At 44.4% G+C, this 25,253-nt stretch overlaps 1 long non-coding RNA gene across 1 annotated transcript; it reads left to right on the forward strand.

Annotated features, from left to right (window-relative positions):
- The first annotated feature begins 2,689 nt into the window (after positions 1–2,689).
- LOC134731948 (uncharacterized) lies at positions 2,690–20,461 on the forward strand. Its single transcript, XR_010114680.1, has 3 exons — positions 2,690–2,817; positions 9,113–9,167; positions 20,361–20,461. It is a non-coding gene; the product is annotated as an uncharacterized lncRNA (long non-coding RNA).
- Positions 20,462–25,253: the final 4,792 nt, after the last annotated feature.

Here is a 25,253-nt window from a genome sequence, read left to right on the forward strand (position 1 = left end):
AGATTCCTCAAAGAAGGCTCTCGCAATCTCATGCTTAGGGTTAGGCCTGGCTGCCAGTATTTTGGTAACCTAAGAGGGCTTGTAGGTCTTATCATTAAATATGTAAGTGTCCATTTGATCTCCCTGTTTTATTATGGTATCTTTGCCATCAGCTAATTCTAGAGTTTCCCTAGTACAGAGAAACTGTGCTTCACCCTCTCCAGAGATTAGAAACATCTCAACTCGTGTCAGCGTGGATGATGGGCAGCGCCTCAGCTGTGCACGATGAAGGAAAAAACGGAATACAAATGCTTCCTAAGCAGACCCCCAGCTGAGTTTTTATAGCTCCCACCTTTGGCTGCAATTCCTGGAACCATCAATTCCTGAGTATTTGGGGTGTGCTGCAGTGTAGTAAGTTGGCTTTGCACCTCCCACTCTACCAGCTGAGAAGTCTGCATTTTTGGATCTGCAAAGTCAGCTGAATGTGTCCTCCTCCCTCCAGCTTCCAGGACTGTGTTGTTCTTGTCTCCTCCATCATTTTCTTTGTCCTTGTGGGCGTATGCTCTGTTTAAGCCCCACTACTGTTATTTTTGTTGGCTTTCAAGGGGAAAAGGAGATAAATGAAAGTAGTCAATCTGCTGTCTTTACCCAACGTCCTTCACAGGATTTTACCCAAAAGTCCTCTAAAAAGATTTGGTTGAGTACTAGTTGCTGATAATGCTGAGCTGCTTGTGTTTGTCAAGACAGATGTGGCCTCATTGTGACTATTTCAGGTTATGGGTCATGTTTTTTCTTTCTGTTCTAAAGAAAGCTTCCTATTTCAAAATAATTTTGCTTTAAAACAGAAACAGCATATCCCCAGTCATGACCCCCAGAATAAAATACGGAGACTCTCCCTTTTCTGACTTCTCAGATGTATATTAATTAGAAAGTATCCTCAAGAAACAGTGGAGCTCTAAATCGGATTCATTTCTATATTCAGTGTAACATATTCAAGTTGTCAGAATTTTTACAATGCTTCTAATGAAGTGCCCAGCATAATGAATTGTACAATTATAATAAAATGGGATTCTAATTAACAATTATTATTCAAAGCAAGAACACTCCAGCTTTTTTTTATCCTCCTCTCAAACTGGAGGCTAACAAGTAGTTAGGAAAAAAATTAACGGGGGGTATGTGTACAAAGGAGCACAGTACTCAATTAAAATGACTAACAAAGCTAGTTTTTCCTCTAAGTTTGTAAGTGACAGTATAGCTTGAGAGAATATGTTTTCAGGTATGGTTGCAGGAAGTTTTCTGATCATCTGAGATTTCCCAGATATGATATGGTGGTGTATAAACTTGGGTGTTTAAGCATGAATTAATGACTTACTAACGATAGCTTTCAATTCAGTCTCATCCACGGAGTCATATACTTCCCTTCTGTCCTGTGAATTCATGGTATCAAGTGACAATAGGAGGGTAAATGGACCAGAGGTTCTTTGCTGCCATCAAGGGTCTGAGGGAGAAAAAGTCTACAAGTCACTGCAGTCATTAAAATAAAAGCTGCTGGCCAGGTGCAGTGGCTCATGCCTGTAATTCCAGCACCCTGGAAGGCCTGAGGCTGGCAGATCACTAGAGTTCAGGAGTTGGAGACCAGCCTGGGCAAGATGGTAAAACTCCATCTCTACCAAAAAGTACAAAAATTAGCCGGTTTTGGTGGTGTGTGCCTGTAGTCTCACCTACTTGCGGGGGCCGAGGCCGGAGAATCAATTCAGCCCGGGAGATTGAGGCTGCAGTTCACGCCACTACACTCCAGCCTGGGTGACAAAGTGAGACCCTGTCTCAAAAAATGAACAAAAATACATGAACAAAATAAAATAAAATAAAAGCTGCCCTTTCCTGAAAGGACCAGTAAGCATTATGCTAGATAATTCACCGTGCATTATTTAATATTTTCACAACCCGCGAGGTGTATATTTTACAGATGAGAAAAGCTAAAGCTTAAAGATGCTCAACGGTCAAAGTCATAACCAAAAAGAACCCGAGCCTGGTATGGCGGACTCCAAACTCTAGCTGGCCCTCTAGAGAAAACACTGTCTCAGCTTGATTCTTTCGGGCTTTGGCGCTGATCCACTCCGCGGCCTGCAGCAAGCCATCTGCTCACTGTCTGCTCTCTGGAACCTGCTTTGTGCAACTCTGGGGGACACCAGTGATGATCTATCCTAGAGTTTTATAATGCAAGGACTCTGCTTTCACCATCTGCTTTTCTCATTGGGATGCAAAAAAATGGTGAAAATTACCATTGTGGTTGGTTATGACGTTTCTGTTTCAAGTAACAAAACTCCCAATTGGACAGTTTATAAAAGAAGACAGCGAGAGGGAGAGAAATAGAGAAAGAGAGAAAGAAAGAGAGAGAGAGAGAAAGAGAAAGAGAGAGAGAGAGAAAAAGAAAAAGAAAGAGAAAGAGAGAGAGAAAGAGAGAGAAAGAAAGAGAGAGAAAAAGAGAGAAAGAGAAAGAGAGAGAAAAAGAAGAGAGAGGAAAAGAGAGAGGAAAAGAAAGGATCATCTCCTGCAAATGAGGTTCTGGTGTAGCCCAACTCTGGGTCTGATCCTGCAAATGAGGTTCTGGCTAGCCCAACTCTGGGTCTGGTTACATTAGTGACTTCACAATGTCATCGGGGCCCTGGGCTCCTCCTGTCTTCCTGCCCTGTCAACTTCAAGCTACTAGCATTGCTTCCAATGGGCCCTCCAGGGCTGCAAGGTGGCCACTATGCTTCCAGGCACCATATCCTGACACAATAACAACCAATGGAAAAAGAGGAATAGATGTTTGCATTACTGCTCTTCAAAATCAAGGTAACATTTCCAAGATGGTCACCAGCAGGCCACTGCTCATGCCCCAGTGGCCAGGATGAGATCACCCCAAACTCATTGCTGACAAGGGGCACAGGGTGGTCATGATTAGATTAGACTAATTTGGGTTTGCTCCTGAGTCAGGTTAGAAAAAAGTGAACATCTGGACAAAATCAGGGCTCTTGACTGTAAGCAGGAAGGAAAGAAGTGGCCACTGGGTGGAGAACCAAGTAACTTTATCCAAGTGAAGTGTGCTAAACTTCTCTGAAGAAAGATCATATAAAATCTGGATTTTCATGTTGCTGTATTTTCTACTGTCCTCCGGACTGGGGATGTGGGGAAAAAAAGCATTGGTTTGGGACCTTAGTTGAGGAGGCACAGAGAAACTAAAATAGCTTCATCTATGTTAGGACTTAAGCTAAATTTCCATGTATTTAGACAAGTACTGTAACAAACGCATTTAACTCTCGATACTATAAAGCAGCAGTAGGATTGAGAATCCATGAATAAATGGATATTTATCTTTTGGTTATAGTTTAAGATACAGGCTGTTATTAGCTGATCAGTAACAAGCTAAAGTTAGAATTCAAAGGTGCCAATGACAACATTCACAAAGGGTTTCTGCACATGCCTGCAGTCTAATTTCAGTATTTTGGGCTACACTGTGGAGTTGTCATGTTGCTCTGGTTCTCCCAGTGGTATCTGGACAGAGTTCTCTGCGAGGCTGACATATCATACAACCTGCATCTCTTCTTACAGATCATTTGTGCTGTCAGCATGCAGTTTTTCCAGTTCAGTAAAGTAGGTCATATAGGAATATTGGATTCATCTGTGCCACTGTTGAAGACTTTGAAGATTAATGAGTTTCTCCAATGCATGCAAAGTGTTTTAAATTCTTGGAAGAAAAGATTTGCCTGTTATGAAACAGCAACATCCCTAATTATCAGTCATTAAGCTTCCCACCAACCTCAGCCAACAATAAAATGCATGGAAAAGAAAATCTCTTTTTAAAACCTAAATCTGATGTCACTACCTATTCAAAAAGCTTTCATGGTGTCACATTGCCTGCAGGACGAAATCCAAGCTATTTTTAAAAACACTCAAGATTCCCTTGGTTGGGAATCTGACCTCTCTTTGTCCTCCACTCCTGTTTCCTCCAGTCTTACCAAGTCCTTCACTATTTCTGCCTGATAAGAACTGCTGACATCTGTGCGTTTGTCTAACTGCACTCCGTTATGTCCACCATTTAAATATCTATTAATGCATTAACACCCTGATCAAACCCAGTTCCTCTAGCAACCTCCTTGTGTCCGCTATCCCCTATTGATTAATCAGAATTAATCGATCTCATCTCTGCGGGCTCCCATCTTTGTTTCTGCCTCTCTAACAATTTTTTACAGTTGGTCCTCCTAATAATAAAGGTACTTTTGCATGTGCTGATCTTTCTGGGCCACTAAATGAAGAGCTTCCTAGGATGGAAACCAGCTATATCTTTAGCAATCTGGTTTCCTCTTCCTGGACACACAGGGAGATATCACTTCCTAGTCTTCCTCGAAGTTAGTTGGAGTCTGTGTGTTTGGGTTCTGACTGATATGATGGGGTAGAAGTGATTGTAAGCATCTTCCAGGATTGGCCTTTTAAAATATCTCAAATGAGCCTCCAGTCCTCTCTTCACCTAATGTAGACAGAGGCCAGCATCACAAGATGAAAGGAGACAGGATTCCTGATTAATTACACTTAACCCTTGAACAACATGGGGTTGAACTGCTGCATCCACAGTATTTTTTCAGTAAGTTACAACACCGAGTGTGCCTGTCTCTCCTGCCTCCCCTTCCACTTCCTCCAACTCCTCCACTGCTGTCACCCCTGGCACAGCAGAACCAACCCCTCCTCTTCCTCCTCTGCAGCCTACTCATGCAAAGACAATGAGGATGAAGACCTTTATGATAATCCACTTCCACTTAATAGTAAATCCATCATCTCTTCCTTATGATTTCCTAAATATTTTCTTTTCTCTAGCTTACTTTACGGTAACAATATAGTATATAATATAGCAACATACAAAATGTGTTAATCAACTGTTTATATTATCAGTAAGGCTTCCAGTCAATGGCAAAGTTTTTAACAAATGGTTGTTTCTGATATTTGTTGGCAGTCTTTAGTCCTTTTTTATTTTTTATTTTTTGAGACAGGGTCTTCCTCTGTTGCCCAGGCTGGAGTGCAGTGGCACAATCACGGCTCACTGAAGCTTTGACTTCCCAAGCTCAAGCCATCCTCCCATCTCAGCCTCCTGAGTGGCTGGGATTACAAGCAAGTGCCAGTATGCCCAGCTAATTAAATTTTTTGTAGAGACGAATATTATCCTTGAGTATTATCTCCATCTTAGCAGTTTTCTTCATAGAACTGACTCAGGTGGTAATGATTCACTTGGTTTGTTTGCATTCCAGATTAGACTGGAAGCCCCATAAGGAAAGAAACACATCACTGTTCTTTCCTTATGTTCACTGTTGTTTCCAGGCCCCTAGAGCATCTGTGCTTCACACTCAGGGTGATGGGCAAGGTAAGAATGGAAACAGAAAAAACTCAGAGTAAAAAAAATCCCCTATCTGTAGGGGCAAACAGCTCATACGTCAAAAACCCCAAAGTTGCACAGTGTACACAGTAAAATAATCAATGCTACATCTCAAAAAAGGTAAAATTATGTCCAGCAACACATATTTAAGAATAGAGGGACATGACTAATATCCCCCAGAGAGTCCAAATAAATGAATCACTCTTTAACCCGATTTTTTTCTTTCTCAACAAATATTTACTATGCATCTGGTATATACAGTATACTTTTCTAGAAGTTGGGGGGAATTCTAAGAAGTAGACAACATGCTCATGTTCCTTGTCCTTAATGACTTATAATTGAACATGAAAAGGAAGGTGGTCTGTCTATTCTTTGCATCTGAGATCCGGTACCTTGACTCTGCTCTATTCCCATTCTGACTCTACCAGGGCACCTGACATAGAACTCCAAGACAAGTGACTTTAATTCTAAGCACAATCCCTACTCTCCAATCCCCACTCTTACGCACCCACACCTCCCTTTATCATCCTTTTCATGAAAAGACACAATGCATTCCATATAATCAATACTCAGTAGGTGTCTGCAATGTAGTCAACCCATTTATGCCAGAGGTTGCAATTTTTTTTTTTTTTTTTTTTTTTTTTTTTTTTTTTTTTTTTTTTTGAGACGGAATCTCGCTCTGTCGCCCAGGCTGGAGTGCAGTGGCACAATCTCGGCTCACTGCAAGCTCCGCCTCCTGGGTTCACGCCATTCTCCTGCCTCAGCCTCTCCGAGTAGCTGGGACTACAGGCGCCCGCCATTACGCCCGGCTAATTTTTTGTATTTTTAGTAGAGACGGGGTTTCACCGTGTTAGCCAGGATGGTCTCGATCTCCTGACCTAGTGATCCGCCCGCTTCGGCCTCCCAGAGTGCTGGGATTACAGGCGTGAGCCACCGTGCCCGGCCACGGAGGTTGCAATTTTTTGAACTGCAGACCTGTGAAACATCAGACCTTGGTGATGACTGTGAGCAGGGTATAAACACCTCCCACAGGCTTAGCATTCTAATAATGGAACACTAGGCATAACTAAACACACTCCCAGACTTCCCTTTTCTGTGGATTTGCCCTGATGGAGTGTTTCTCCTCCATTCTGTCCCCAATCAAAATGTCTCCTCCTGATCACTCAGGCACTAAAGTCTGTGGGCCACAAACCCGTAATGCTTCCTGGAACTCTTGTTATCACTAGGACATTCTAGAGTCGTTTCCAGGTTGTCTTTCAGATTTTTCAAAATCCTGCCTGCCCCCTCACCCACCCTCCATCACGGATCAACAGTAACTCCATCCTGGAGCCTGAGGTGGGTGGAGCTCTCAAAGATGGTGACTTTTCCATCTTGTACTTGAGAGATGCCTATCTCAAGTGTGAAGCAAGTTGAATACGTCTGTTGATTAAAAAACAACAACAACAACAAACCTCAGGTGATTAAAATCTGTTCCCTAAGTGACAGCTCAGTGAAGTAGAAAGAGCTGATTCAGCAGTCCAGAAAAACCTGGTTTCATGTTCTGGGTCGGCCCCTAACTATGTGGCCCAAGGTGGGTCTTGGGTTGAACTAGATGGTCATCAAAGATCCCTTTCAACTTGAAAACACCCACAAGTGTGTGTGCGTGTTGTTTTTAAATCCTAATAGCACGTGTCCTATTGACCAATATATTGTATTATCTGTTCTTCGGGGGAAAGCCATCTCCTGCTCACTCCTAGGTGTCTAGTTCTGCCTGCTGAATGGCCATCAAAGTGAGACACAGCCCAGCAGTTTTCAGCTGTCCAGCAAGGGTCCCTGAGAGCATCCAAATATGGCAAGGTGTTTCTTTGATGTTTATCAGTCTCAGCACTGGGCTTTTGTTTCTATGAATGCTTTTCTACCAAATAGGATGTTTATATCAGTAAGTCTTATGGTATTATTCAAGTTACACAAACAGCAATTTTGAACGAAAGCAGATTTGGACGACTGGGATCTATTTGGATGTGTGGAGCTAATGAGCTGCATAATCTAGCTCTTTGTTCAGTTAGTGCTGAAATGCGACATCCCTGGGCTGTGATTACACTCCCTAGTCCTTCAGATGGCTGTTCAGAAATTCTCCCCGCTTCCCCGTGGAGACGAGCATCTGAAGGATACATTTCCCCATGCTTCTTGAATATGAAGTAACAGCATTTAAACATCTTTCATTCAATCACCATTTAGCTATCAAAGTCATGAAACAGCATGAAATGAAACAATCATCTAAAGATAGGCTTTTTAAGCAGTGACCACTGTCCCTGTCATAACTGCATCTCTAACAGGAAGGGGAGAAACCCCACCTGGTTTCCTTCTGCCAAACACAAACTTGCTTCTGTGGATTCTGGATCTAGAAGTGGAGAGTTTTACTAAGTCAAAGAGGCTGCTTGGGGATACCAACTCCCGGCCAGAAGGCTGGCAGGTGGCCAGGACAGTCATTGCTCTGATCCCATGCGGATGGCTGCCCTGTCTCCCTTTGCTCAAGGGGATTGGTCTGGGGACACGTTTGCTCATGAACCTGCCTTGTTAACTCTTTTGTCCCTTGAGTCACAATCCAGAAGCTGCTTGTGATCTTGGTCCAGTACAGGGGGAGATCAGTCCCATTCTATCAACACCCACCAGGCACCAAGATCAGACATCAATTACTTGGCTGAGTGAGGACAAAATAATTGAATTGGAATGTGTTGGTCGTGCAATTTCTCTAACTTTGGGCTGACACTTATCTAGCCCTGCAGCAGTGAGCAATTTTCCTGTAAAAAGTTGCTAATTAGAGAGAGTGTGTTTTCTTTAATGGATTGATAATTCATCCTATTACACTTTAAAACAATGTTTTAAAGTTTGTTTCCTCAGGAGAGAAATGGCATAAACTGAAGGAGATAGTGGCAAAGGTCAGGCATTGGATTTTTAGAAGGCAAGGTTTTTGTTTGTTTTTCTGTTTTTTTGAGATGGAGTCTCGCTCTGTCGTCCAGTCTGGAGTGCAGTGGCGCAATCTCGGCTCACTGCAAGCTCTGCCTCCCGCCTCTCGCCTCTCCTGCTCCAGCCTCCCGAGTAGCTGGGACTACAGGTGCCCACCACCACACCCGGCTAATTTTTTTTATATCTTTTTGTAGAGATGTGGTTTCACTGTGTTAGCCAGGATGGTCTCGATCTTCTGACCTTGTGATCTGCCCACCTTGGCCTCCCAAAGTGCTGGCATTACAGGCGTGAGCCACCGCACCCGGCCAGAATACAGGATTTTTCAAATGCCATCAGTGTAAAAAGCTTCAAGATACTTCACAGTGATGTTTCAGGAGATCTTACCGTCTGTGTATATCTCAGTTGTGGTTAATTACTTAGCAATGCTTTTAGGAGGCAGAATCAGACATCGTGCTCCTTCCTTCCTCTCTCTCCTCCTCCCCCCTCCCCCTCCCTCTCTTTGCCAACAGGGTCTTGCTGTCACCCAGGAGGTAGTGCAGTGGCACAATCTTGGCTCACTGCAACCTCTGCCTCCCAGGTTCACACGATCCCAAGTAGGTGGGATTGTGGGGTTTCACAGTTTTGGCCAGTCTAGTCTGAAAGTCCTGACCTCAAATGATCCACCCGCCTCAGCCTCCCAAGGTGCTAGGATTACAGGTGTGAGCCACTGTGCCCAGCCCCAGCCTGTTTTTATATTTTCTGCATGCTGTGTAATGACTCCTCGCCCTCCTCTGTCTCCAGCATAGGTGAGAGATGACCCAGTGGATCCCCATCAGTGTTGGATATGATTCCTCAGGTGAGTTCTGACTTAGCTTGTGACTCCACCAGTGACCACAGCTGAGCCTCTACTCACACAAGCCTTCTCTGTCCTTCAGCCTAAAGAACCAACCTCATCTCATCATTTTCCATCACGTTGCTATTATTTGCTTTCTTAATAGCACCTGTGGCCACCCGGAGTGGTTTTGGGCATTTATTTTCTATCTTCTCTACAAAGATGGGAGAAAGAAGGGGCCAGGCTGACTGTCCAGGGCTCTATCTTCAGCACTCAGAACAGTGCTCGGCCACAGCCAAGCCTAACACATTTGTTGGGTGAATATTGTGAGTGGGATCAGAATACAGGAGGGGCTGGAGAACGGATGAATTGGGTTTTCTTCCTGGCTCTCCATTAACTAGCACTGTCCACTTGGAAACCGTGCTTTAGTTTTTCTCCTCGCCTAGGCTTAGATAATAATGGAGACTCCTTCAATGTCTAACTTCCATAACTAGCAGAGGAAAAGGCTTAACTAAGAGAAGAAATTGCTGCTGAACCTTCATTCATAAGCAAACCAGAGCAACTATTAGGCCCTGTAATCCTTCATGAATCAAAGTGTTATATTTCTTTCTTACAGTTTTTTATTTTACATACATACATTTTGAGACAGGGTCTCCCTCTGTCACCCAGGATGGAGTGCAGTGGTACGATCTTGGCTCACTGCAGCCTTGACCTCCCGAGGCTCCCATCTCAGCCTCTGGAGTAGCTGAGGCTACAGGTGCAGGCCACAATGCCCAGCTAAATTGTTTGGTATTTTTTAGATAGACGGCATTTTGCCATGTTGCTCATTCTGGTATTCAACTCCCTGGCTCAAGCCATTTTCCTGCTTCGGCCTCCCAAAGTGCTGGGATTACAGATGTGAGCCACAAAGTTTTGGGTCGTAAACAAGCTGCCAAGGCAGGGGTTTCTCCTGAGGCTTCCCCTCCTCTCTTATCTACTCTGGGCGGCCTAGGGATAGGCTTGTCTTGTGGAGGCACAAGCACTGTGGGGTCAAGAGTGGGGAGCCTCTTTCCCTGATAAGGGGAGGGCACCAGTGGGATCATTGGTGTCATCTCCTGCAATGGATCTTCTGATGTTGGGTCGAACAGAACTTCAGGAGTTGATTTCCCTGGGCAGGGGGAGCCGGATCCTTCCTTAGCTATCTGTCCCTTTGCTACTGGCACTGCTGCTGCCTGCCTCTTAGCCACTGTGGGGGGTCTAGCACCAGCTGTAACCAAATGTCTATGTGTGGGAACCAGTCTAAGTATCCTTTACCAGTTACTTTGATCCACACCTTAGAAATAAGGGACTTGTCCAGGCTTCCTTCTGATGGCCAACCCACTTGTAATGTTGGCCAATCTATTTCCCACAAAGCTCTAAGTTTCCCTGGTGTCGTAGTAACCCCATAGTCTCCACTAAATCCTTCCTTGAAATTTTTCAACATAGTTCCTTGCAGAGCGGGCTTACTTTGTGTCTGACCCACGTTTCCTCGAAACAAAACACCACGCTCCCACCACACGCACACCACATAACAAAGAACGGGTAAAAAGGGCATACACACCCTTTTTCATTTTACACCAGAGCAGAATCAAAACTAAAATCGGAGTATACAGAAAAATCCAAGCCAGGTCAAACCAAAACCAAAGTATCAAGCAATTCAAGTCAAGTCAAAAACAAGAACCAAAGTGCTGGTACAGGCACACTGTGGGTGATCAGGCCACGCGACCACTCAAATGGAGTGGGCAAGTTCCAAAGACCAGTCTTACCAAGTTCCAGACGTCCAGACTTAAAGTGCCAGTTCCTTCCTGGTGTTCAGCCACCACATTGATCCCCCGCGGGGTCCTGCCCCACACTGCTCTGACGAGGTGTTCCACGAGGGCAATTGCCTACCCAGGAGCGCTCTCAGGATCCGCTTCGCTGGAGCTGGTCGGAGTCCCCCGCAGGGATGTTCCACAGGGCAGGTCTAAGCCGCCTAAGGGGCTGCCTCGACCATCCGTTAATCACCTCGCTTCCCGGTCAGGGAACCAAGAAATGTAGCAGGACGAGCCGCAGACAAAACTCCTCAGATACCGGATTAAAGAAGGAAGAGGTTTTATATTTGGCCGGGAGCGTCGGCACACACGTGTCTTAAGAGCCCAGTTTCCCGAAGACAGAGTTCCTGGCCCTTCCAAGGGCTTACAGCTCTAAGGGGTTCCACCTGAAAGGGTCCTGATGGATTGAGAGCACATGTGGTTAGATTGGGGGGGTTAATCTTTTCACCTCAGGCTGGCTCATCAGTGCCACGGGCTGGTCTCGCCGCTGACTTCATTCCTCTTGTTTTTCAACTTTTACTTCCTCCTCCTCTTCAGAGACAGGAGACACTACAGAAATGGCTTCTCTCCTCAGTAGCACTCAATCAATCATAGCATTTTCTAGATTAGAATGACTCATTTCCCCCAGTGGTGGCTTCTGGTGCGCTTATGAAAGTGAGTTCTCAGGTAGTCTTGTGGGGCCACCAATGAGCACTGCTAAAGGGCAAAAAGGCCTTGCTCATTATCTGAGTCTGGCGATCTGTAGAGGAATGGGAATCAAAACGCAGGAGGGGCTTGAGAATGGATCAATTGGCTTTTCTTTCTAAGCCTCAGCTTTAGGTGGGAAGCTGAGGTACTGAGGATACTGTGTGACTGTGCCCTGTCACACACCACACAGGGGCACATCCAGATCCAGGACTCTATCCAGGAGCTGTTCTTTCCTTCCTAGCACAGTACTGCAAACTCATCCCCGGCAGAGCTAGCTGGGCTTGTGTCTTCCCTTCTGAGGCCCAGACAATGCTCTTATTCTTTCAGCCAACAAATGTCGGAGTGTCTCCTCTCTGAGATAGTGTCCTCTCTCACAAGGTTTTCCCTTTGTGGCAGAAACATCAAAGAGCACAACTTCAATTGCCCATGCTTCTGTAACTCAAAACCCCTTTGGTCTCCTCTTCTAATTCCTAAACCCAGTAGAACCAGGAACTGTGCTCTGCAACCTCAATTATAAACATACACGAGTCGGTTAATAAATGTTTAAAAATCTGTGAATGATTACATTGGGATAAGGGACAAGAAGTAGATCTTTTCAAAGAATCAATAAGCTATAATCTTAGAAAAGCTGCAATTCAGTAGGTAACTTGAGACTGCTGTATAAAAGACTAGAATATTGTTTTTTGTTTTTTTCTTGTTGTTGTTGTTGTTTGTAAGTTCACCCCAAAGTTGACAGCTGGCCAAAGAAGTTTTCAACTAATTGCCTCTTGCCTAGTTTCAGGATTAAACTATATTTGATTTGATTATATAAGAAAAAGAGGAGAGACTTTGCCCTGAGTAACAAACTATGGGTCATCCTTATCTAAAGTGTACAGAGGAGTACTTTTTTCATTCCTAAAAAAATAAGGCCGACTCACATACACACACACATAAAATATGCCAGCGTGGCATGCGGCCCCATTTTTCCAAATCCTTGGCCTGGGAATGTTGAGCTGACAGGCTGGCCTAGACGCAGAGAAAATCCAGGCTTCCTAGGAACTGAAAAGCAGGTTGATCTTTGTTCAACATCTTCAGACATTTAACATTTAAGACTATTCAGCATTTCGGCCAGGCATGGTGGTGGGAGACTGTAATCCCAGCACTATGGGAGGCCAAGGTGGGTGGATCACAAGGTCAGGAGATCAAGACCATCCTGGCTAACATGGTGAAATCCCATGTCTACTAAAAATACAAAAAAAAAAAAAAACATTAGCCAGGCGTGGTGGCGGGAGCCTGTAATCCCAGCTACTCAGGAGGCTGAGGCAGGAGAGTGGCGTGAACCCGGGAGGCAGAGTTTGTACAGAGCTGAGATTGCACCACTGCACTCCATCCTGGGTGAGAGAGTGAGACCCCATCTCAGAAAAAAAAAAAAAAAAAAAAAAAAAGACTATTCAGCATTTCAACTGCCACACACAACTCCTGGTTGTAATTTGGTCACAATTCTGGTTTTAGCTTTGTCTATACAAAGTCGTCTTCAAGGCTCTAAGGATCCAAAGGATCAAAGACATAAGCTTAACTTCCGGTTTCCTGCGTAAAACTCTGCAAAGAGCCCTGCTGGCCACCGAAGAACACCTTCACCCTGCCAGGTCCTGGGTTGAACCTCATGTGTCCCCGTGAGGACCTCAGGGTCTACTGAGATTGCAAGTTACAACTGGACCTCCTGATAAGCTTGACATGAAAATGCAACTTGGATCCAAAGACTAAGGTTTCCAACCTCAAACCAGGACCTATGGTCTGGAATATAGACAGGCAATGGGTGGGTCCCAGAGTACTAAACACTCTGTTTGTCACTTTGATCACTTACAGGAAACTGTAGTACGTTGGTTTTAGATACTGGTTTAGCATGGACAGATGCATATGTGAATCCTGACTAGGTCTTCTGTTAACAAATCTTCCTTGAATGGATAACACTTGGGGTAGACATAATAACACCCCCAACCCCAGCCCCACCAAAGACGCCCACAGCTTAATCCATTGTACCTATGAATATGCTACCTCAAATGGCAAAGGGACTTCGCAAAGGTGATAAAATTAAGGATCTTGAAATGAGATGGTGAATCCAGATTACCCAGGTGGGCCCAGTATTATAAGAAAGGAGGTTGTAAGAAGGAGGTGGGCAGATAGAAAAGAATGAAAGCCTGTCATTCACAGCAACCTGAATGGAACTGGAGGTCATTATGTTAAGTGAAATAAGCCAGGCACGGAAAGACAAATAACCCATGTTCTCAATTATATATGAGAGCTGAAAAGGTGGATCTTATGGAGATGGAGAGTAAACTGGTGGTTACCAGGGGCTGAGAAGGGTGGCAGGGAGAAAGGGAGAGAGGTTGATTAACGGCTATAAATATACACTTAGAAGAAATAAGACCTGGTGGCTGATAGATCAATAGGGCGACTATGGTTAACATTAATCAATTGTTCATTTCAAAATGGCTAGGCTTTCCTAGCAAAAAGAAAAGCCACATATTTATGGGATGGATATCCCAATTACCCTTTGATTATAAGAATGTAGCAAATTCTCAAACGCCTCCTGAAAACATGTACATCTATTATGTTTCAATAAACTTTTTAAAAAAATTTTAAATGATAGCCAGGCATGGTGGTGCACACCTGTAATCCCAGCTACTCTGGAGGCTGAGTCATGAGAATCTCTTGAACCCTACAGGCAGAGGTTTCAGTGAACTGAGATTGCACCACTGCATTCCAGCCCGGGCAACATAGCAAGACCTCGTCTCAAAAAATTAAAAATTTAGGCCAGGAGTGGTGGCTCATGCCTATAATCCCAGCACTTTGGGAGGCCAAGGTGGGTGGATCACTTGAGGTCAGGAGTTCGTGACCAGCCTGGCCAACATGATGAAACCCCATGTCTACTAAAAATACAAACATTAGCTGGGCATCATGGCGCATGTCTGTAATCCCAGCTACTTGGGAGGCTGAGGCAGGAGAATCGCTTGTACCCGGAAGGAGCAGGTGGCAGTGAGCTGCGATTGCACCACTGCACTCCAGCCTGAGTGACAGAGGGAGACTCCATCTCAAAAATAAATAAATAAAGTTTAAAAATTCAAAAAATGTTTAAATGAAAGGGAGAGGTGGATTGGAGATCAGAGTGACTACAGGAACAAGGGTTGTAGAAGAGAGAGAGATGTCACACTGGCTGTGAAGATGGAGGAAGGGGTCAACCCCATAGAGCAGGAACTCTACGTGATTCACTGACACCCGTCTAGCACCCAGAATAGCATCTGGCACATAGTAGCTGCCCAAAAAATGGTCATTGAGTGAACAAAGAAACTACTCGCAGGTTCTTTGGTGAGGGGGCAGGAACCCACATTTTGCTGGATTTTCCCAAGAGGCCAGCACTGTGTGAACCCTTATGTCATCTCCTAAGAAACACACTAGGATGAAGGTGTTATCCCCACTGCACATATGAGATGAACAGACAGCACATCTTCTCGGATAGTTATAGAAATTCTAATGCAAAGATGATCTAACATAACGTATGGTCCTATTATTGTGAAGTCACTGTATGGACACACTTAACTGATCTGAATTCAATATGGAAGAAAAAGACGAGAATAGTCTTAAATTTATCTACTGTCCCTACTATCCCACCAAATGAGTGTATTCCCCCCAAGGGAAGCATGAACTCACTGGCCTTATGTTCTGCATGCCTCTGATCATATGAGTATCTTTCCAGGCTGCGAATGAGTCCAGTGTTTAGAGATACACATTTTTCCCTACGCAATACAGCCGTCAAATGGAAGACCGCTATTTCATTTTGATGTTCGACTAAAGAAACATTACCAGAACTGGAGAAAACAAAACAAAACTAGCTATGTTGAACTAGTTGCAAATAATGGTTATCCTTCAGTTATTATTGATTCTTCTTTTCCCCACAACCTGTGTCCAACCCACCGGCTGTCCCTGTCAACTCCCCTTACAAAGCATGAACTGAATCTGCTGCAACTTCCCAACCTCAACCCCACCACAAATCCAAGCTGCCAGCATCTCCGGCCTGCACTGCTGCAAAACTTCCTAGCTGGCCTCCCTGCTTGCCCCACTACCAGCCTGCAATCTATGCTCCCCATAGAACATGAAAAGAGAACGAGAGAACTCAAAAAGGGAATTCAGATCATGAAGTGTCCTTGCCCAGAACTCTCTCAACATACTTGGAAAACAAACCCCAAAGCATCTATAATTCCCTGCCTGCTGGGCCCCATCCTGGGCCAGTCTCCCTGGGGCTGCTTTGTCCTGGCTTATTCTCTCCGCAGGAGCTTATCCTAGCTCTTCCCTCTGCCTGGATGCTCTTTCCTTCCATCTTTGCCTGAGGCTCCTTCTTGTCACTCAGATCTCGGCTGAAATGTCACCTCCTGGGAGAAGACTTTCCTTGTCATTTCCTATTACCACATAGGTCTTCGAATAGTGCTTAATACCCATTGATGTGTGCTGACTGGCACCCTGCACCAGATGTCAACCTCTATAAGAGCAGGGACCTTGCCTGCCTCGATCACATCTGCCACCCCAGTGGAGAAAGTTACCTGACATATATAGGGGCTCCAAGTGCACCCCTCAAATGGATTTATTAAGGACACGCTTACCTATCTTTGTTTTTTGCTTACTTGGTTACTTCAGAACTTTCCCCGGGGAAAACAATATGTGAATCTGCTATAGAAAAGAAGTAGGTATTTTCTAGATGAAGAAATGGAGGGCTAAAGAGACCATGTGATTTGCCCAAGATCACACAGCTGGAAGTGGTGAGTTGAGTTTAAACCCAGGCCTGTCCGATTCTGATTCTCAGGTTCTTTCTACCATGCCACAGTACCTTCTTGGGGGTTGGGAGTCCAAGAACAGGGTGGAGCCGGCCTGGGAAGCACTTCAGCGAGGAGAGGTGGATAGGCTCCGCAACGGAGATGCGCTGAGAGCCACCATGCTGAGAGCTCAGGCTCAGGCGACCCCCGTGCAGCAGCTCAGTGGCCTTGCAGGAAACTTAAGTTCTCTAAATTTCTGCTTCCTCCAGTGGAAAATGGAGACTATAGTAGCTATTCCATAGGATAGGTATAAGGATATCATGAGCTATTATACGTACTATATTTAGCAAGGTACCTGGTGCACAGTAGGCCCTTCACAAATAGTAGCATCATTGCTATCAGTATCATCAGGACAAAATCTGCATATTCACAGTTACCTGCAAACCCACACTAAGTCTTGACTCTGCCAATGGTGGGTCAGAGGGTCCCTCTAAATGACCACTTACTTCTACTTTCAGCCAAGGCTTCAACTGAGCAGGAGCTAAGAGTATATGCCTCTTTGGGTAGACTGGAGGGAAGGGGCCCAGGAACCTTGACAATATCTAGCTTGAGAAAAATGAGGACTAGTCTTTTTCTTTTTCAGAATCACCACCCAAGCCCCAGTTGTACTCATAGCTGCTAACTCTGGCTTGATTTCAATACCATCTTCCCCATCTCAAACACCTGCCATGGCCTGTGGTCTCTGCACAAGTCCACTAGAATCAGACTATTAGAAAAAGCCCACTTATACTAATTTAAAAAAATCTATCTCCCTTTTGCTTATTGTTGGCCCTTGTGACAATTTAGAGCGAGTCTAATGGCCCAGCCGTAGCCCTTTTCACATTGGGAAGCAGCTGTCAGTCTTCCTATTTCCTTCAGCGTCAGCTTTCACAGGAATGATCTCCAGTCCTATCACTCATCTGGTTACTCTTTTTAGTTTGTCTAAATCCTTTTTAAAATGCTGTGCTCAGAATGACATGCAGTACTCCAGATCTCATCTGATAGTGTGGGGATCGCTATCACATCAGACAGTGTGGGGTTATAACCTCTCCATTCTCTATTTGACTCAAGGCATTGGGCAACCATGTGACATATACACCTTTTGCAGTGTTTACTGTCAAATGAAATTCCACAGTTGTTTTTCGACACCAGCCTCCAGCCTTCCCTTTCATGCATGGGTATCTCAGAGTCAGGGAATATTTTGGGAGGTTTTGGTGCCACAGAGTTGGCTCCACATACATCAAGTTCTGATGTTGCAACATTAGCTAGTAGCTGAGACTACACCAATACCTTGGTCTAGGGTCAGGGCTTGGTGAGAGTGTCCCAAGGCACACAGAGTCATAGATTCTTTTTTTTTTTTTTTTAAGACAGATTCTCACACTGTCGCCCATGCTGGAGTGCAGTGGCACGATCTCGGCTCACTGCAACCTCCGCCTCCCAGGTTCAAGCGATTCTCCTGGCTCAGCCTCCTGAGTAGCTGGGATTACAGGTGCATGCCACCACGCCCAACTTTTTTTTTTTTTTTTTTTGTATTTTTTTAGTAGAGATGGGATTTCACCATGTTGGCCAGGCTGGTCTCAAACTCCTGACCTCACGTAATCCACCTGCCTCGTGATCAAAGTGCTGGGATTACAGGCGTGAGCCACTGTGCCTGGCCCTGAGTCATAGATTCTAAGGAATCTAGTTTAGTGTAGGGCCTGCTGTTCTTGCCTCTGACCCAACAAGTGCAGGCATCCTTGCGAATTCTGCTAAGCTGTTAGATTTGACCATGGGCGCACAAGTCCAAAGATAAGTAAAAAACCACAGCATCAGTCTGTGTGTTTCTTATGAGTAAGATCCCAGACTTTGTTCAGTCCAGATATTTACCAGCAAACATCCCAGCACATAGGGGAGAAATACCTGGAAGTCTGCGAGAGGTACAGAGAGACTGGGTCCCTGGGGCTGAGTATTAAAAAAGTAGGGCACACAGTGGTCCTCAGTAAAATAGGAACCAAACACAAATCAGGAATCAGAACACGGTGCTGAGGTCAGACAGACACTGCTTCATGCTGCACTGCAGCCTTTCTAGTGTTCAGCGACCTATTTTATTCTAGGACGTGGTCTCAGCTTCAGAGTAAGTGAAAGCGAGACAGAACCTTGTCTTTGCTCATTGTCCAGCACCGTGGGGTCTCTTGTTCTCCTGTGTTCCTGGCTTCCCCAGTGGAATCCGTTTTTCTCACTTCCATCACTGGATTTCTAGAGAGATGATCAGTTCGGGGGCACATTTTTGTCTGCTGCTAATTAATAACAGTTTGTATATCTATGGATGTTAAATGCAAGTTAATCACCTTCCATTTGATATTTGTTTCCATTTTAATAACCAGTATCACTGTTCCTCCTTTGTCTCCAACCTAAGTTAGATGCTAGTTAGAATTCTTTTTGGAGTTCTCATTGTATGCTATGCTTTCCCTTCTTAACTTTGGCTACAAAGGTAAAGAAAGATGTGTATAATGACTTGTTTGATGTCTGTCTCCCTAATAGACTGTAAGTCCTGTGAAAACAGGAGCTACATTTTTCTTTCTTTTCTTTTTTTTTTTTTTTTTTTTTTTTTTTTCAGATGGAGTGTCACTGTCACCCAGACTAAAGTGCAGAGTGCAATGGCGGGATCTCAGCTCACTGCAACCCCCGCCTCCCTGGTTCAAGTGATTCTCCTGCCTCATCCTCCTGAGTAGCTGGGATTACAGCTGTGCACCACCACGCCTGGCTAATTTTTGTATTTTTAGTGGAGACGGGGTTTCACCATGTTGGCCAGGCTGTCGAGAACTCCTGATTTCAGTGATCCACCTGCCTTGGCCTCCCAAAGTGCTGGGATTACAGGCATGAGCCCCTGAGCCCAGCCAGGAGCTACATCTATCTCATTCCATGGCTTATCTTCCAGTACAGTGCCTGCTGCACAGTCGGTGTTCATAAATATTAGAGGAGTGAGTGAGTGAGTGAATGAATGAATGAATGAGGCAAATCATGGTTACAGTTGGGACTTGACTTTGTGACCAAGATTTTTTCCAGTAGGCCCTACATTGCCCTGGGGTTAGAAGGTACACCAGCTGGCCCACCCCATTTATCCAACTTGCTTGCAATCCTGTGTCTACCTGCAACCCCCAGCCTTGTGACCCTAGTCAGTCATCTTTGAGGTCACCCCCTCCCCATTTTATTTGTGTCTTTCTCCATTTGTCTGTCTTTGGAATTCCATTTCTTCCATCTCTATTGTCTGGCTTCTGATATGGGTCTGGCTTTCTTATTTAAAGGAATTCCAGTTGTGTTTTTTCTTGGTTCGTTTTATTCTTGTCTAGGCTATAGGTGTCTCTGCATTCTGAGGCCACTAATGTTAGACTGTCTCTTTTTCATTTAGTACCTGTTGGGACCTTATCGAGCTGCTACTGCTCCAGTCTGGCCTCAATGAAAGGCCTGATCATATACCCTGTTTGGTTCTATATAGGCTTTATAGGATAAAGCCAAGAGGAGGCTGGGTGCAGTGGCTCCCACCTGTAATTCTAGCACTTTGGGACGCCAAAGTGGGAGGATCACTTGAACTCAGAAGTTCAAGAACAGACTGGGCAACCTCAGGAAACGCCATCTCTACAAAAAAAAAAAAAAATACAAAAGTGTAGCTGGACATAGTGGCAGGTGCCTGTAGTCCCAGCTACTCAGGAGGCTGGAGCAGGGGGATGACCGGAGCCCAGGATGCTGAGGGTGCAGGCAGCCGTGACTGAGCCACTGCACTCCAGCCTGGGTGACAGAGTGAGACCCTGTCTCGAAAAAAAACAAGGGGATTTCTAGTCAACATTTACTTACTTATAATATAGAAAATGTAAGACGTTTTTGTTCTTCAAACTTCACAGTCATTTTTGAGGAGGAGCTGCTTTACGGTAGAATGGAGAGGAAAGAATTGGGGTGATACCTAAGACGAGAACATCAGGATACACTACTAAAGATCGCCGGGCTACTCAAGAGGCACAGGCTAGCAGTGTGACCATGAACAAGTCACTTTTGTGGGCCACAGCTTCCGAATTTGTAAAACAAAGGAATCAATAGTTTCTTGGATTCCTTCTAAGTTTTATGATTCTCTAGCATTTTGAGTTTTTTAGAAGAATGTTCGTTATAGAAATACTAAGAATAATTGCTAACTGCCCCAGTTTGTGCAGAATCAGAACTTTGTGTTAATTTGTTCATAGACCAAGTTGAATTTGCATTAGTGCCCTTGATAAAATAAGTATTGGCTTTTTAGATTTTTTAATTACCACGAGACTGGTGTACTGACGTGGTTCTCAGAGCAATCTTAGAGAACAAGGAACTGTTTATGAGTCTAGTAACCTTGCAGTAGGCTATTCATTCTTTGGTATTTGGTTTGACATTTATTTTTCTTTTTCACTCATATTGATTTAAATATCATTAGCCCAAAAATGTACCAAAGGGTAACTGCATTGATTGTTTTGGCTCCCCTCAGCTATTACTTTGCAATTCATCTTTTATGGCAAAGCTTCCCTCGTGAACGAGCCAAGAGGGCTGAGTTTGAATCGCAGTCACACTTCTTGCAGCAAGTGTGGAGTGTACTTTAAATGTAACAAAAGCAAAGCACGGGATCAGGGAAAACATTTGCTAAATGGCAAATGGCTATTTGGATCTATTCAAGAGAGTATATGTTATGAGAGGTGTGAATGGCACTATTCAACTGTACTGTATTCAAAAGAAAAATGAGTGAAAATCAATTCCCATGAAACTGTGTATTTCCATTGAAAAATCTCCCTGGTTGATTACATTTTGAATCTTACAATTAACCCATTAATCTTCCACCATTTCTTAATTGTACAATTGTACAATGGATGTTTAATGGAAGCTGGTGGGTCTACCTCTAAACTGAAGAACTACATTTCTTTTTTTTTTTTTTTTTTTGAGACGGAGTCTCGCTCTGTCGCCCAGGCTGGAGTGCAGTGGCGCAATCTCGGCTCACTGCAAGCTCCGCCTCCCGGGTTCACGCCATTCTCCTGCCTCAGCCTCTCCGAGTAGCTGGGACTACAGGCGCCCGCCACCACGCCTGGCTAATTTTTTGTATTTTTAGTAGAGACGGGGTTTCACCGTGGTCTCGATCTCCTGACCTCGTGATCCGCCCGCCTCGGCCTCCCAAAGTGCTGGGATTACAAGCATGAGCCACCGCACCCAGCCTAGAACTACATTTCTTAATTGAACAATTATACAATTAATTAGTTGTATAATTAACAGGGGTTAATTGTAAGATTCAGTTGGCCAGGTGCAGTGCCTCATGTCTGTAATCCCAGCAATTTGGGAGGCCAAGGCAGGTGGATTGCTTGACCCAGGAGTTCGAGACCAATCTGGGCAACATAACAAGACTCTTGTCTCTATGAAGCATTTAAAAAAAAAAAGAAAGAAAGAAAGCCTGGCATGGTGGTAAGCGCCTGTAGTCCCAGCTACTCAGGAGGCTTAGGTGGCAGGATCCCTTGGAATTCACCTGGTGGCAAAGCAAGACCCTGCCTCAGAGAGAGAGAGAGAGAGAGAAATTGTAAGATTCAAATAGCCCAGAGGTTTCTAAGAGCCACCACAGAAGAAAGAGAATCTTTTGGGATGTAGGACTTACTGTTTCCAAACGTGATAACTTTCATCCCATAATGTCAGAGCTCATAAAAAAGGAAAAGAGTAAGAAAACCTCTGAATTTAAACATTTTTGGTTAACTGTCTTTTTAAGTCTATTTCTTCTGATTGAAATTCCAAAGCTGGGGGAGATTGGGTTGTAGGGAAGGAGCCTCCCAAGTTCATCTTACCTTTGTTAAACATCTGTCATGATGTTAATGGATGTTTGGTGGAAGCTGGTGGGTCTAAGCCTAAACTAAAGCAGTTTTTTCCCACAGCCCTTCTGCTGGATTTGTGTTGGGAACCACTTTTTATAATTAACCAGCCAGTACCCTGTCTTTGGGGCAAAGAAGAGTCAGCTACAATGTGACAAAAAGAAACAATGAAGAATTTAAAAACAGATATTCTTGTAGGGCTCCTGTTTTGTGGAGAGTTTGTATATTTTCACTGTCCTTCCCTCTCCCCTATCATTCTCCCTCTCCCCAGCCTCTAAAATGCCTGCCCTTTCCATAGGTTACTCTTATCCAAGTCTTCAAACCTGAATTTGCAACACCTACTATTCTTAAGAAACGGTGGAAGATTCTTCCAAGAATCCTCATTCATTCTAACTAAAGGAAGAAAGTATGTGTTCTCTTTTAAAAACTACAGGCAGAGGGATGGGCTTAAAGAAGCAAATAAAAGAGGTTTCAGAAGACTAAACAAAGTTAACAATGCAACTACTAAAAAGGGATTGGAAATTATTGAATTCTACAAACTTATTGTTAGATTTTTAAAAAAAAAACTGGAAAACTGAAGAAAACATGGGATCAAAATGTAAAGTGAAGCCTCATATGATGCCAGGTTCACCAAAACCTAGTGACCTTCCACAGTGAGAGAAGTGTGGCTGATGTGCGGCCCAGGCAGGCACCACATCTCCAGGACCCTATGGAGTGAACGGTGGTCACGTGACCACATTCTGGCCAATGGATGAGAAGTGTGCTACTTCTAGACAACTCTGTAACACTTTGCAAGCATGCCCCTCACCTTCTTCCCTTTTTTTTCCTGCTGGCTGGCTATCTGGGCATGACACCTAGACAGACAAGACAAATGGTTTAGAGAATAGAGAATAAACAAGCTGGAAGCAACCTGGGTCCCTGAGTCACTGCATGGACAAAGCCTCCTGCTGATCAGGCGTACCCCCCCAAGACTGTTAGGTAAGAAAGGAATCAACTTCTATCTTACCTGAATCCTTGCATTTTTGGGGTCTCCTCATTACAATAGTTTATTGTGATGCTAACTGATAATTTAGGTGTTGGTCTTTAGCAATTAAATCACAAAGCATATGAACAATAGACTTTTTGTCAACGACCTTATGATTGCTCTATTGGCAGAGAATCCATGGCAGTGTGACTGTCCCCTTACCTGAGCCCTATGCAGGCAGAAACCATGCCTCCCCCTTACTTACCCTTTGCACAGAAGCAGTGCTTCTGTGTGCAAGGCCAAAAATCACTGCCAGGTAATGCTCCATAGTGACGGTGGTGAAGACGACTAGCATGAATCTGTATGAAGCAGGTCTGCACTTCTTTGCCTCCCGTTCATTTTCAGATCTGGCTGAATTCAGCAGGAGGGAAATCTGGCATTAAGCTCAGCTGTTCTCTGTGCTGGGGTGCCACAGAAAACCAACACTGGGCACAAGCGTACCCTTGCTCTTCCTTTCTCCAGGACACAGCCTGGAGAAAGGAAGCACCTTTGGCACCTAATTGGCACCTCAGCAGTGGCAACTTCTTTCACCAAACCAATCTCTATACTAATGTCCTGTTATCATGGAGGTCTCATCTACCTTTGACGGAGGGCTTTCCAATGCCCCTCTTGAGCTCCACTCCTTCCTCGATGCTAGAGCATCTCCCAGTGCTGCTGCAGAAAGCCCTGAGCATCCAGCTATACATCTATCCAGCTATCCACCACTTCCATTGCCTGACCACAGCCCCATCTTCCCCGAAGCAAATAACAGCTTCAAGGTACCTTCTGTTTACCTTTTGGGATGGGTCCATTCTTCCTGTAATTTTTGCAGAAAATTGTAGAGGAGAGAGCTAACTGCAGGGAATGCTCCACATTTCAAATAATAGACACATAAATTGTCTATTCAAATCTGTCAGTTGACACCTGCCACTGAAGACGGCACTGGCAGAGTAAAGGATCTGTCTTATTTTTGGTGATGTGTTGGAGCAAAACCACAGAAATAACTCACATGTCCAGAAATTAGCAGCCTGGCAACCTGACTCATCTTGAATATAGGTAAATATCAGGAAGTAACAAAAAGGGTCTCCAAGTGGCTAGCATACAGGAGGAGAGTGGAAAACAAAGATGATTCACATGCTCGGCACTCATGGGCACATATTTTACCCAGAGGAGAGTTCCTGAGACCGTATATTGAAGACTTTGTTTTTTAAAAATAACAGTTAGAATAAGTTAACTTCGTCTGGATTCCCAGTCCACAGACAGTCAGAAACAAAAGCTGAGGATGAAAAATGAAACCCCATTGTCTGAAAGTGATGTTGCAGACAAAAAAGAAAGAAGAAAGAAAGAAAGAAAGAAAGAAAGAAAGAAAGAAAGAAAGAAAGAAAGAAAAAGATATTAAAATAGATACAACTGAGAAACCCATAAGGCTCACGGAGCATTGAGTGAACAACTCACTGTCTGGCTAGCCTCAGTCACCCTGAGGATACATCCGTATTATAACACAGTTTTACAAGTGATGAGCCCAATAGGTTTTTGAACTTTGGTGTTTAAAAACAATGGACTTTCAACAGTCTGTAAATTTTAATATATAGTTGAAGTACTCACCATTCAGAAATGCCTTTAAATGAGCTATCATGCTGGTGCGGTGGCTCACGCCGGTAATCCCAGCACTTTAGGAGGCTGAGGCAGGTGGATCGCTTGAGCTCAGGAGTTCAAGGCCAGCCTGGGCAACATGGTGAAACTCCATCTCTATGAAAATACAAAAATTAGCCAAGTGTGGTGGCATGCGACTGTAGTTCAGTTACTTGGGAGGCTGAGGTGTGAAGATAGCCTGAGCTCAGGACGGGGAGGTTGTAATGAGCTGTGATTGCGCCACTGCACTCCAGCCTGGATGACAGAGCGAGACCCTGTCTCAAAATAAATAAATAAAT

This window comes from Symphalangus syndactylus, chromosome 1 (assembly GCF_028878055.3).
Source record: "Symphalangus syndactylus isolate Jambi chromosome 1, NHGRI_mSymSyn1-v2.1_pri, whole genome shotgun sequence".
Classification (NCBI taxonomy): Eukaryota; Metazoa; Chordata; class Mammalia; order Primates; family Hylobatidae; genus Symphalangus; species Symphalangus syndactylus.